General features: G+C 39.4%; 1 protein-coding gene across 1 annotated transcript in view; it reads right to left on the reverse strand.

The window, feature by feature from the left end:
- Positions 1-13937, reverse strand: part of LOC309958909 (uncharacterized protein) — a gene marked incomplete at both ends in the record, with an annotated part of 97705 nt that overhangs the window by 51369 nt on the left and 32399 nt on the right. The window lies entirely within an intron of this gene.

Raw genomic sequence — 13937 nt, forward strand, 5'->3', positions numbered from 1 at the left:
CTAGACTAGTATTCCTCTGATCCAATTATCATAAGCTCATTTAAACTGTATATGAAAGATTTATTGGTTCATAAATCAATGAATACATAGGATATATTGTACAGATATGCCTCCTACGATATGTAGATTTAGTGTTCCTTAAGCTAGCAGGAATTGAAGAATAAATAGGATTTTCAAGTTACAAAAAGTCATTCTTTCCAAGTGTCAACAATGATGTGTTAAGAAAGTAGCAGCAACCCTAAAAATGTCAGACTGTGAGTTTCCTGAGTACAAGGATGAATATTGCATCCTTGGATGAAAAATTTAGCTATAATTCTGAGAACTAGGCAATTTTAGTTTGGGGGTAGGCACAGAAAATTAAATAATCATGGATTATTCCCTATTCTTATTCTCTCCCCAACATATTTTGAAAAGAATCATGGAGGGATTCAATGGTGTTACAATAGATAACCAAATTAAATTATCAAATTTAATTCTCATTAAAGAATTTGTATATGCATCAAGGTTACTGAGTCAACATTAAAAGTGAATGGAGGGACTTCCCTGGTGGCACAGTGGTTAAGAATCCGCCTGCCAATGCAGGGGACACAGGTTCAAGCCTGGTCCAGGAAGATCCCACATGCTGCAGATCAACTAAGCCTGAGCACCACAACTACTGAACGGATGCTCTAGAGCCCATGTGCCACAACTACTGAGCCCGTGAGCCACAACTACTGAGCCCATGAGCCACAACTACTGAAGCCTCTGGGCTTGGAGCCCGTGCTCCACAACAAGAGAAGCCCACAATGAGAAGCCCCCAGACCTCAACAAAGAGTAGCTCCCGCTGACTGCAACTAGAGAAAGCCCACGTGCAGCAACGAAGACCCAATGCAGACAAAAATAAATAAATAAATAAGTGAATGGAGGTTTATTTTCTCTTGATGACAACGATAGAGACGCTATTCAACAATAAATTCCTAAAAAATTCCTAGAGCTCTGAAAAAACAACATCTACAAATTCACTTAGGTGGTTGTGTAAATTTATGTGTATAACTTCGAGAGGAAAAACGTTATTTGATATCTCAGTAGGACATAGACATATTTGCATACTTGGTTAAAGTGAGCTGTAAAAAAATTTAATGCCTTTATGTGATTTCCATTAGTTATCTTAAAATAGAATGCATCTTGGAACTCTTTCAAATTGCATATTAAGAAATTCACAGAATGATACTGACTTCAATATATATTTTCTTGAGAATTTTGTTTCAGCTTTCTTTATATCTTCACACTATCGAGTCCAAGACTGAGGTTCTAAGCTTGGGGAACTTAAAAAAGTTAATAAATTTAAAAAAAAAAAGTGAATGGAGGGACTTCCCTGGTGGTGCAGTGGTTAAGAATTCGCCTGCCAATGCAGGGGACACAGGTTCTATCCCTGGTCTGGGAAGCTCCCACGTGCCACAGAGCAACTAAGCCTGTGCACCACAACTGCTGAGCCTGTGCTCTAGAGGCCATAAGCCACAACTATTGAGTCTGTGTGCCACAACTACTGAAGCCCACGTGCCCTACAGCCCACATGCCACAACTACTGAGACCACACACCACAACTACTGAAGCCCGCATACTCTAGGGCCTGCGTGCCACAACTACTGAAGCCTGTGCACCTACAGCCCATGCTCCACAAGAGAAGCCACCATAATGAGAAGCCCGTACTCGCCACAACTAGAGAAAGCTTGCGCACAGCAACAAAGACCCAATGAAGCCAAAAAAAAAAAAAGAAATTATAAAATGATGAAAACTTAAAAAAAAATGTATGCATGGGGACTTCCCTGGTGGCCCAGTGGTTAAGAATCCACCTTCCAATGCAGGGGATGTGGGTTTGATCCCTGGTCGGGGAACTAAGATCCCACTTGCTGAGGGGCAACTAAGCCTGCGTGCCGCAACTATTGACCTGCATGCTCTGGAGCCCACGTGCCACAACTAGAGAGCCTGCGTGCCACAACTACTGAGCTCATGTGCTCTGGAGCCCACACACTCTGGAGCCTGTGCACCACAACGAAAGATCCCACATGCCGCAATGAAGATCCTGCATGCCACAGCTAACCCGCTGCAGCCAAATAAGTTAAATAAATAAATAAGTAAATAAATAAATAAAAATATGCATGGAACATGTTTTTTTAAAAGAGCTGTAAACACATATAATTGTGACTGTACTTAGGTTTTGGGATTACAGATGATTTCTTTTCCTAAAACATCTACAATGATCATGTGGATTTTTAACGGAATTTTTAACGGAAAAATTATTTTAAAATCTATTTTCAACTTTACTGGCTACCTATTTCCTCATGATAAAATCTAAAATTCTAAGCATTGCATTGAAGGATCTTATCTGATTCTAACTTACCTTTCTAGCCTCAACTTCTTCCTTGCTTACACATGTACAGTATACTCTGGCCAAAACAAACTATTTTCAGCTTCTCTTATGCTTTCTCATTCCTCCAGGCCTTTATGGTTTTTGCTCTGCCTGAAATACTCATTCTCCACTCTTCCTCCTTGCTTCCTAAATGATCCATTAATCTTCTGCTATAGAGATATCTTACATGGGAAGATTTCCCTGCCTATCCCCACCCTCCATCAAACACCATACTGAGTTAGTTGCTTTTCCTCTGGGCTTCCTACGTAGCACGTATTTGTTTCACTGTAGCTCTAATTTGTTTGTATTATATTTGACAGTTTACCTGTTTGTTGTTGAGATATCTTTCACTGTTATGGATTATATCTTATCTGTCTCCACATTTTGAGTGTCTCATGCTCAAAAAAGCATGTCAAATGGAGTGACTAGAATAAAGAAATATAGAAATTGTTGTATGTCAAGTAAAGCCACAAATACCACCTCTAATAAAGTTTGGTTATCTGAGTGTTTTTGTGTTTTCTTTTTTTACTGAAATATAGTTGATTTACAATGTCATGTTAGTGTCAGGTATACAGCACAGTGATTCAGTTATATACATATACACACACATATATACGTATATGTATATATATATTTTTTCAGATTCTTTTACCTCATAGGTTATTGTCTGAATGTTTTAAGTGAAAGCATGTGCTCTCTTGGTTCAGTTACTAAGTATTTCATAGTAGAATTAACGTATGAATTACTTTCTTTTCAAAATTAATAATAAAATATTTAAATCCCCCTATGAAGCATTTCAATACTACTTAGATGCTAGTCTGCTGGTGATAAAACTGTATAATAGGGAATCTCAGCTAATGGCAGCCTAAATTATTCAGAGCAGCCATCTTACTAAAAGCAAGTAAATATTCTGGATAAAATATTAAAACAATTATCTTAAAAGCACTAAAAACCAGATAAGTTAATGAGGAACTGCTAAGACAAATTCTGGAGGAAACTTAAATCCAAAGAGGTGAGTAGAATTTTGAACTTGCTTTTCGTTCTGAAAGCATCTGCCAACACAAACTTGGACATAAATTCAGATAATTTGTGGGATGAGGAAGACAGAAATTAAGGACCAGAATGTACCTAAACTAAGGATTCTTATAGGATCTCCAAACTACAGTAATCTGGAATCCCAAGTACTATATTCTCCAGGTAATGGTGTAACAAACCTATCCACTCTCCAGCCCAGAGAACTGCTGGGGAGTTTGACTTGGAGCCAACCAGAACAGAAGGAAAACAGGAAAGGAAAAAAAATCTTATAAAAGTTGTGGTTGGATACTGGATATCCCACAGATTTTCAGCTGGGTATACATAGAGTCTAAGTCTCCAAAGACCCTCAAGTCTTGAACTTAGATTAAAGCAGTTTACAACTAGTAGTTTTCAGACACTGGCAGGTGTAAATAAAAATCTATCCTGAAGGCACTTTCATTCAAGATCTCAGGATATCCTGACAAATATTATTTTCAGGGTAATGACCATCACAAGTCAGGGGAAATCTGGCACACATGGAAATATGGAGCTGTGATCAAAAACCAGCTGAAGGGCTTCCCTGGTGGCACAGTGGTTGAGGGTCCGCCTGCCGATGCAGGGGACATGGGTTCATGCCCTGGTCCGGGAGGATCTCACATGCCGCGGAGCGGCTGGGCCTGTGAGCCGTGGCCGCTGAACCTGTGCGTCCGGAGCCTGTGCTCCGCAACGAGAGAGGCCACAACAGTGAGAGGCCTGCTTACCACAAAAAAAAACCCAAAAAACAGCTGAAGCAGCACACAGCAGAAACATACTTTCAGACTGCAGACTCTAGAAATATCAAAGATTTAACATATTTAAAGAGATAAAAAGCAAGCTTGAAAATATTTTCATAGAAAAAATAAATTTAAAATGTCCCAGCAGATTTGAACAATAATAAATAGAATTTTTAAATGAATAATATAATAACTAAAAAAAGAACCTCAAGGGAAACTTCTAATAGCATATTAGACACAAAATGAAGACAAAATTAGCAAAACTGAAAGAAAACTAGTAAGAAATAACTCATAAAACAGCACAATGAGGGGTTTCCCTGGTGGCGCAGTGGTTGAGTGTCCGCCTGCCGATGCAGGGGACACGGGTTCCTGCCCCGGTCTGGGTGGATCCCACATGCCGCGAAGCGGCTAGGCCTGTGAGCCATGGCTGCTGAGCCTGCGCGTCCGGAGCCTGTGCTCCGCAATGGGAGAGGCCACAACAGTGAGAGGCCTGCGTATGGCAAAAAAAAAAAAATTTAATATAAAAATAGTTTTATATACTTGCAACAAAAACTATAAAATAAAAAAATTTTTAATAGCATTTAAAATAGCATCAAAATATCAAATATCTAATGAAAGTTGTGCAAAGACCTTAAGTGAGGGGGTAGAAAAAGGTATTCCATGTAAATGGAAACAAAAAGAAGCTGGAGGGCTTCCCTGGTGGCGCAGTGGTTGAGAGTCCACCTGCCGATGCAGGGGATGCGGGTTCGTGCCCCGGTCCAGGAGGATCCCACATGTCACGGAGTGGCTAGGCCCATGAGCCATGGCTGCTGAGCCTGCACGTCCAGAGCCTGTGCTCCGCAACAGGAGAGGCCACAACAGTGAGAGGCCTGCGTACCGCCAAAAAAAAAAAAAAGAAAGAAAGAAAGCTGGAGTATCAATACTTATATCAGACAAAATACACTTTAACACAAAGAGTATAATAAGACACAAAGAAGGAACTTACATTATAATAAAGGGATCAATCCAACAAGAAGATGTAACAACTGTAAATATATTGCGTTGGCCAAAAAGGTCGTTCAGGTTTTTCTGTAAGATCTTATGGAAAAACCCGAACGACCTTTTTGACCAACCCAATATATGCACCCAACATAGGAGCACCTAAATACATAAAGCAAATATTAACAAATGTAATGAAAGAAATAAACAGTAACGCAATAATAGAAAAGGACTTTAACATGTCACTTACATTAGTGAATAGATCACCCAGACAGAAAATCAATAAGGAAATGCTGGCCTTAAATGACACATTAGGCCAGATGAACTTAATAGATATGTAGTCCATTCCATGCAAAAGCAGCAGAAAACACATTCTTTTCAAGTACACATGGAGCATTCTCCAGGATAGATCACTTGCTAGGCCACAAAACAAGTCCCAGTAAATTTTAGAAGAATGAAATCACATCAAGCATCTTTTCCAGCCACAACACTACAAGACTAGAAATCAACTATAAGGAAAAAACTGTAAAAAAAACCCCAAGAACACAAATATGTGGAGGCTAAACAATATGCTAAGCAACAAATGGGTCACTGAAGAAGTCAAAGAGAAAATCGAAAAATACCTGGAGATAAATGAAAACAGAAACACAACAATCCCAAATCTATGGGACACAGCAAAAGCAGTTCTAAAAGGGAAGATTACAGCAATACAAGCCTACCTTAGGAAATAAGAAAAATCTTAAACAATCTAACTTTACACCTAAAGGAACTAGAAAAAGAATAACAAACAAAACTGAAAGTTAGCAGAAGGAAAGAAATCATAAAGACCAGAGAAGAAATTTATGAAATAGAGACTAAAAAAAAAATAGAAAAGATCAATGAAACTAAAAGCTGGTTCTTTGAAAAGATAAACAAAATTGATAAACCTTTAGCCAACTCATGAAGAAAAAAAGAGGACCCAAATAAATAAAATCAGAAATGAAAAGAAGTGACAACTGACACCACAGAAATACAAATATCATAAGAGATTACTATGAACAATTATATGCAAATAAAATGGACAACCTAGAAGAAATGAATAAAGCAAAAGTAAACAAATGGGACCACATCAAACTAAAACAGTTCTGCATAGCAAAGGAATCTATCAACAAAATGAAAACGCCACCTACTGATTGGGACAAGATATTTGCAAATGATATATCCAATAAGCTGTTAATATACAAAATATACAAAGAACTCATATAACTCAACATCTAAAAAACAAACAACCTGGGCTTCCCTGGTGGTGCAGTGGTTGAGAGTCCACCTGCCGATGCAGGGGACACGGGTTCGTGCCCCAGTCCGGGAAGATCCCACATACCGTGGAGTGCCTGGGCCCATAAGCCACGGCCACTGAGCCTGTGCGTCTGGAGCCTGTGCTCCACAACGGGAGAGGCCACAACAGTGAGAGGCCCGCATACCACAAAACAAACAAACAAACAAACAAAAAACAACCTGATTAAAAAATGGTCAGAAGATCTGAATAGACATTTTTCCAAAGAAGACATACAGATAGCCAACAGTTACACGCAAAGATGCTCAACGTCACTAATCATCAGGGAAATGCAAATCAAAACCACATTGAGACATCACCTCACACCTGTCAGAATGGCTATTATCAAAAAGACAACAAATAAGAAAGAAGTGTTGGTGACAATGTGGAGAAAAGGGAACACTCATGCACTGTTTAAAGGAATGTAAATCAGTGCAGCCACTATGGAAAAAAGTATGATGTTTCCACAAAAGATTAAAAATAGAACTACCATACAATCCAGCAATTCCACTTCTGGGTATTTTTCCAAAGAAAATGAAAACACTAGTTTGAAAAGATATATGAACCCCTATGTTCACTGCAGCATTAATCACTATTAATAGCCAAGATACGGAAGCAACCTAAGTGCCCAGCAACAGTGCCCAGTTGAGATGAATACTACTCAGCCATAGAAAAGAATGAAATCTTGCCATTTGTGACAACCTGGATGGACCTTGAGGTTATTATGCTAAGTGAAATAAGTCAGACAACCACAAATACTGTAAGATTCCACTTATATGTGGAATCTAAAAACAAAACAAATGAATAAACAAAACAGAAACAGAGTCATAGATACAGAGAACAAACAGGTGGTTGCCAGAAGGGAAGGGGTTGAGGGATGAGTGAACTAGGTAAGGGAAATTAAGAGGTGCAAACTTGCAGTTACAGAATAAACGAGTCACAGGTATAAAATGTACAGTGTGGAAAATACAGTCAATAATAATGTAATATCTTTGTATGGTGACAAATGGTAACTAGACTTATTATGGTGATCATTTCATAACGTACAGAAATATCAAGTCTCTATGTTGTGCACCAGAACTAACATAGTGCTGTAGGTCAATTATACTTCAAAAAACAAACAAACTGGGCTTCCCTGATGGCACAGTGGTTGAGAGTCCGCCTGCCGATGCAGGGGACACGGGTTTGTGCCCCCGTCCGGGAAGATCCCACATGCCACGGAGCAGCTGGGCCTGTGAGCAGTGGCTGCTAAGCCTGTGCCTCCAGAGCCTGTGCTCCACAACAGGAGAGGCCACAACAGTGAGAGGCCTGCATACCACAAAAACAAACAAACAAACAAACAAACTCATAGAAAAAGAGATCAGATTTGTGGTTACCAAAGGAGGGAGTGGGGGAGAGGGAGAATTGGATAAAGGTGGTTCCAAAATATTTAATTTTAAAAAGCAAGTGCTGAGGAACCAAGATGGCAGTGTAGAAGGATGTGCTATCACTCCCTCTTATGAGAACACCAGAATCACAGCTAGCTGCTGGACAATCATCCACAGGAAGACACTGGAACTCACCAAAAAAGATACCCCACATCCAAAGACAAAGGAGAAGCCACAATGAGATGGTAGGAGGGGCACAATCACAGTAAAATCAAATCCCATAACTGCTGGGTGGGTGACTCACAGACTGCAGAACACTTATACCACAGAAGTCCACCCACTGGAGTGAAGGTTCTGAGCCCCACGTCAGGCTTCCCAACCTGGGGGTCTGGCAACGAGAGGAGGAATTCCTAGAAAATCAGACTTTGAAGGCTAGTGGGATTTGATTGCAGGACTTCGACAGGACTGGGGGAAACACAGACTCCACTCTTGGAGGGCACACACAAAGTAGTGTACACATTGGGACCCAGGGGAAGGAGCAGTGACCCCAGGGGAGACTGAACCAGACCTGCCTGCTAGTGTTGGAGAGTCTCCCGCAGAGGCAGGGGGTGGCTGTGGCTCACCGTGGGGACAAGGACACTGGCAGCAGAAGTTCTGGGAAGTACTCCTTGGCGTGAGCCCTTCCAGAGTCTGTCATTAGCCCCACCAAAGACCCCAGGTAGGCTGCAGTGTTGGGTCGCCTCAGTCCAAACAACCAACAGGGAGAGAACCCAGCCCCACCCATCAGCAGTCAAGAGGATTAAAGTTTTACTGAGCTCTGCCCACCAGAGCAACACCCAGCTCTACCCACCACCAGTCCCTCCCATCAGGAAACTTGCACAAGCCTCTTAGATAGCCTCATCCACCAGAGGGCAGACAGCAGAAGCAAGAAGAACTACAGTCCTGCAGCCTGTGGAACAAAAGCCACATTCACAGAAAGATAGACAAGATGAAAAGGCAGAGGGCTATGTACCAAATGAAGGAACAAGATAAAATCCCAGAAAAACAATTAAATGAAGTGGAGATAGGCAACCTTCCAGAAAAAGAATTCAGAATAATGATAGTGAAGATGATCCAGGACCTCAGAAAAAGAATGGAGGCAAAGATCGAGAAGAAGCAAGAAATGTTTAACGAAGACCTACAAGAATTAAAGAACAAGCAAACAGAGATGAAAAAACAATAACTGAAATGAAAACTACACTAGAAGGAATCAAAAGCAGAATAACTGAGGCAGAAGAACGGATAAGTGACCTGGAAGACAGAATGGGAGAATTCACTGCTGAGGAAGGGAATAAAGAAAAAAGAAGGAAAAGAAATGAAGACAGCCTAAGAGACCTCTGAGACAACATTAAATGTAACAACATTTGCATAATAGGAGTCCCAAAAGGAGAAGAGAGAGAGAGAGGACCAGATAAAATATTTGAAGAGATTATAGTCGAAAACTTCTGTTACACGGGAGAGGAAATAGCCACCCAAGTCCAGGAAGCTCAGCGAGTCCCATACAGGATAAACCCAAGAAGAAACACGCCGAGACACATAGTAATTAAATTGGCAAAAATTAAAGACAAAGAAAACTTATTGAAACCAGCAAGGGAAAAACAACAAATAACATACAAGGGAACTCCCAAAAGGTTAACAGCTGATTTCTAAACAGAAACTCTACAAGTCAGAAGGGAGTGGCATGATATACTTAAAGTGATGAAGGGGAAGAACCTACAACCAAGATTACCCTACCCCGCAAGGATCTCATTCAGATTCGATGGAGAACTCAAAAGCTTTACAGACAAGCAAAAGCTAAGAGAATTCAGCACCACCAAACCAGCTCTACAACAAATGCTAAAGGAACTTCTCTAAGTGGGAAACACAAGAGAAGAAAAGGACCTACAAAAACACACCCATAACAATTAAGAAAATGGTCATAGGAACATACATATTGATAATTACCTTAAACGTGAATGGATTAAATGCTCCAACCAAAAGACACAGGCTTACTAAATGGATACAAAGACAAAACCCATATATATGCTGTCTACAAGAGACCCACTTCAGACCTAGGGACATCTACAGACTGAAAGTGAGGGGATGGAAAAAGATATTCCATGCAAATGGAAATCAAAAGAAAACTGGAGTAGCAATACTCATATCAGATAAAATAGACTTTAAAATAAAGAATGTTACAAGAGACAAGGAAGGACACTGCATAATGATCAAGGGATCAATCCAAGAAGAAGATATAACAATTGTAAATATATATGCACCCAACATAGGAGCACCTCAATACATAAGGCAACTGCTAACAGCTATAAAAGAGGAAATCGACAGTAACACAATAATAGCGGGGGACCTTAACACCTCACTTACACCAAAGGACAGATCATCCAAACAGAAAATAAATAAGGAAATAGAAGCTTTAAATGACACAATAGACCAGATAGATTTAATTGATATTTATAGGACATTCCATCCAAAAACAGCAGAATATACTTTCTTCTCAAGTGCGCACGGAACATTCTCCAGGATAGGTCACATCTTGGGTCACAAATCAAGCCTCAGTAAATTTAAGAAAATTGAAATCATATCAAGCACCTTTTCTGACCACAACACTATGAGATTAGAAATCAATTACAGGGCAAAAAAACGTAAAAAACACAAACACATGGAGGCTAAACAATACGTTACTAAATAACCAAGAGATCACTGAAGAAATCAAAGAGAAAATCAAAAAATACCTAGAAACAAATGACAATGAAAAAACGACAATCCAAAACCTATGGGATGCAGCAAAAGCAATTTAAGAGGGTAGTTTATAGCTATAAAAGCCTACCTCAATAAACAAGAAAAATCTCAAATAAACAATCTAACGTTACACCTAAAGGAACTAGAGAAAGAAGAACAAACAAAACCCAAAGTTAGCAGAAGGAAAGAAATCATAAAGATCAGAGCAGAAATAAATGAAATAGAAACAAAGAAAACAATAGCAAAAATCAATAAAACTAAAAGCTGGTTCTTTGAGAAGATAAACAAAATTGATAATTCATTAGCCAGACTCATCAAGAAAAAGAGGGAGAGGACTCAAATCAATAAAATTAGAAATGAAAAAGGAGAAGTTACAACAGACACCACAGAAATACAAAGCATCCTAAGAGACTACTACAAGCAACTCTATGCCAATAAAATGGACAACCTGGAAGAAATGGACAAATTTTTAGAAAGGTACAACCTTCCAAGACTGAACCAGGAAGAAATAGAAAATATGAACAGACCAATCACAAGTAATGAAATTGAAACAGTGGTTAAAAATCTTCCAACAAAAAAAAGTCCCAGGACCAGATGGCTTCACAGGTGAATTCTATCAAACATTTAGAGAAGAGCTAACACCTATCCTTCTCAAACTCTTCCAAAGAATTGCAGAGGAAGGAACACTCCCAAACTCATTCTATGAGGCCACCATCACCCTGATAGCAAAACCAGACAAAGATACTAAAAAAAAGAAAATTACATACCAATATCACTGATGAAGATAGGTGCAAAAATCCTCAACAAAATACTAGCAAACAGAATCCAAAACACATCAAAAGGATCATACACCATGCTCAAGTGGGATTTATCCCAGGGATGCAAGGATTCTTCATAATATGCAAATCAATCAATGTGATACACCATATTAACAAATTGAAGAAGAAAAACCATATGATCATCTCAACAGATGCAGAAAAAGCTTCTGACAAAATTCAACACCCATTTATGATAAAAACTCTCCAGAAAGTGGGCAAAGAGGGAAACTACCTCAACATAATAAAGGCCATATACGACAAACCCACAGCAAACATCTTTCTCAATGGTGAAAAACTGAAAACGTTTCCTCTAAGATCAGGAACAAAACAAGGATGTCCACTCTCACCACTATTATTCAACATAGTCTTGGACATCCTAGCCATGGCAATCAGAGAAGAAAAACAAATAAAAAGAATACAAATTGGAAAAGAAGAAGTAAATCTGTCACTGTTTGCAGATGACATGATACTATACATAGAGAATCCTAAAGATGCCACCAGAAAACTACTAGAGCTAATCAATGAATTTGGTAAAGTTGCAGGATAAAAATTAATGCACAGAAATCTCTTGAATTCCTATACACTAATGATGAAAAATCTGAAAAGGAAATTAAGGAAACACTCCCACTTACCATTCCAACAAAATGAATAAAATACCTAGGAATAAACCTACCTAGGGAGACAAAAGACCTGTATGCAGAGAACTATAAGACACTGATGAAAGAAATTAGAGATGATACCAACAGATGGAGAGATATACCATGTTCTTGGATTGGAAGAATCAATATTGTGAAAATGACTATACTACCCAAAGCAATCTACAGATTCAATGCAATCCCTATAAAATTACCAATGTTTTTTTTTTGTTGTTGTTTTTTGCAGTATGCGGGCTTCTCACTGTTGTGGCCTCTCCTGTTGCAGAGCACAGGCTCCGGATGTGCAGGCCCAGCGGCCATGGCTCACGGGCCCAGCCGCTCCATGGCATGTGGGATCCTCCCAGACTGGGACACGAACCTGTGTTCCCTGCATCAGCAGGGGGACTCTCAACCACTGCGCCACCAGGGAAGCCCTACCAACGGTATTTTTTACAGAACTAGAACAAAAAAATCTTAAAATTTGTATGGAGACACAAAAGACCCAGAATAACCAAAGCAGTCTTGAGGGAAAAAGACAGAGCTGGAGGAATCAGACTCCCTGACTTCAGACTATACCACAAAGCTACAGTAATCAAGACAATATGGTACTGGCACAAAAACAGAAACATAGATCAATGGAACAAGATAGAAAGCCCAGAGATAAACCCACGCACCTATGGTCAACTAATCTATGACAAAGGAGGCAAGGATATACAATGGAGAAAACAGTCTCTTCAATAAGTGGTGCTGGAAAAATTGGACAGCTACATGTAAAAGAATGAAATTAGAACACTCCCTAACACCATACACAAAAATAAACTCAAAATGGATGTGAGACCTAGATGTAAGACCAGACACTATAAAACTCTTAGAGGAAAACATAGGAAGAACACTCTTTGACATAAATCACAGCAAGATCTTTTTTGATCCACCTCCTAGAGTAATGGAAATAAAACCAAAAATAAACAAATGGGACCTAATGAAACTGCAAAGCTTCTGCACAGCAAAGGAAACCATAAACAAGACGAAAAGACAACCCTCAGAATGGGAGAAAATATTCGCAAATGAATCAATGGACAAAGGATTAATCTCCAAAATATATAAACAGCTCATGCAGCTCAATATTAAAGAAACAAACAACCCAATACAAAAATGGGTAGAAGACCTAAATAGACATTTCTCCAAAGAAGACATACAGATGGCCAAGAAGCACATGAAAAGCTGCTCAACATCACTAATTATTAGAGAAATGCAAATCAAAACTACAATGAGGTATCACTTCACACCAGTTAGAATGGGCATCATCAGAAAATCTACAAATAACAAATGCTGGAGAGGGTGTGGAGAAAAGGGAACCCTCTTGCACTGTTGGTGGGAGTGTAAACTGATACAGCCACTATGGAGAACAGTATGGAGGTTCCTTGAAAAACTAAAAATAGAATTACCATATGATCCAGCAATCCCACTACTGGGCATATACCCAGAGAAAACCATAATTCAAAAAGACACATGCACCCCAATGTTCATTGCAGCACTATTTACAATAGCCAGGTCATGGAAGCAACCTAAATGCCCATTGACAGATGAATGGATAAAGGAGTTGTGGTACATATATACAATGGAATATTACTCAGCCATAAAAAGGAACGAAATTGGGTAATTTGTTGAGACATGGATGGATCTAGAGACTGTCATACAGAGCGAAATAAGTCAGAAAGAGAAAAACAAATATCGTATATTAACGCATGTATGCGGAACCTAGAAAAATGGTACAGATGAACAGGTTTGCAGGGCAGAAGTTGGGACACGGATGTAAAGAACAAACATATAGACACTAAGGGGGGAAAGCCGTGGGGGGTGGGGATGGTGGTGTGTT

The sequence above is a fragment of the Leucopleurus acutus genome (assembly GCF_964270905.1).
Source record: "Leucopleurus acutus genome assembly, chromosome: 3".
Taxonomy (NCBI): Eukaryota; Metazoa; Chordata; class Mammalia; order Artiodactyla; family Delphinidae; genus Leucopleurus; species Leucopleurus acutus.